Below are 1,138 nucleotides of genomic sequence, written 5' to 3'. Positions count from 1 at the left end.
GTGGTCTGAGACACCTGCTGGGTTTTGTTGCTGCCAGAAGTTGCTAAGCGTTTGTGTGGGCTGGGGTGTTTTTGTGGTGGGTCCAGCCAGCCCTAGAATCTCATTGCACCTACCCTGGCAGAGACCAGTAGCCTAGATGAAAACTTTTGACTCACCTGGCCTGGATTAACTTATTACAGAGATAGAGAAGTGCAGTGGACTCTTCAGGCAATACATTATCTGCCAGATCACCTTTGCTCAAATCTTGCCCAATACTTGGCAAGGGAAGCAGCAAGTGTAGGGCAAGCTTGCCCTCTTCCCAGCTACTCAATTACTTGGCTAAGTTATTGTCTTCTTTCACCTGCCACGTTCATGGTTCCCCTTTACAAATAATCAGTACAAGCTCCCATATAAATATCTCTAGTCCCCACCATCTCCTCCATCTCCTGCAATTTTTCTCAGTTTGCCTGGACAGCACAACACATGGAAGAGTCGTCTGATTTCCACACCCTCCCCTGCCATTCTGTCCTTCCTCCTCTTGACTTCAGATGCCACTGTTCCATGGAACTGCCCTTGATAACTTCACCAGTGGTTTCCAAACTGCTAAATCTAATGGTCAGTTCTCAGCTCTGGTCTTGAACTTTCAGCAGCCTCAGTCATAGCTGTTCCCTCCCTCTTCTTGAAGTCACTTGGTCTGTGGACACCACACTCTTCTGGTTTCCCTCCTGCTCCTCTGGCTGCCCCTGGGTCTCCATGGTGGCTCTTATCCTTCACCAGACTAAGTGTTTCAGGGCCCCTCTGTCCCCTCAGTCCTTGAAACTCTTCTCTCTACCCTCTCTCCTGTAGAGACCTCATCCAGGCTCATGGCCTTGGAGTCTGTCTACAGGAAGAACAATTCCAAACTGCGTCTCCAGCTCTGACCTCCCTCTCGGCTCCAGACTTAACTATGTAGGTGGGTACTTGACAACCTCCTTCACAGCCTGCTTGGCACTTCCATCACAGCCCGTCTAAAACTGAACTCGACTTCCTCTCACCCGTTCATGCTACAGTCTCCACATAGCCACAGAGCTTTCCAAAGTGGGCACACAGGGAATATCCTGGTCTTCCAGTGCCTAGTACTCTGCGTTTCATGGTTGAGCACCTAGGTGCCTTGGAATTT

This window comes from Ovis aries, chromosome 15 (genome assembly GCF_016772045.2).
Source record: "Ovis aries strain OAR_USU_Benz2616 breed Rambouillet chromosome 15, ARS-UI_Ramb_v3.0, whole genome shotgun sequence".
Classification (NCBI taxonomy): Eukaryota; Metazoa; Chordata; class Mammalia; order Artiodactyla; family Bovidae; genus Ovis; species Ovis aries.
This window is presented reverse-complemented; position numbering follows the sequence as displayed.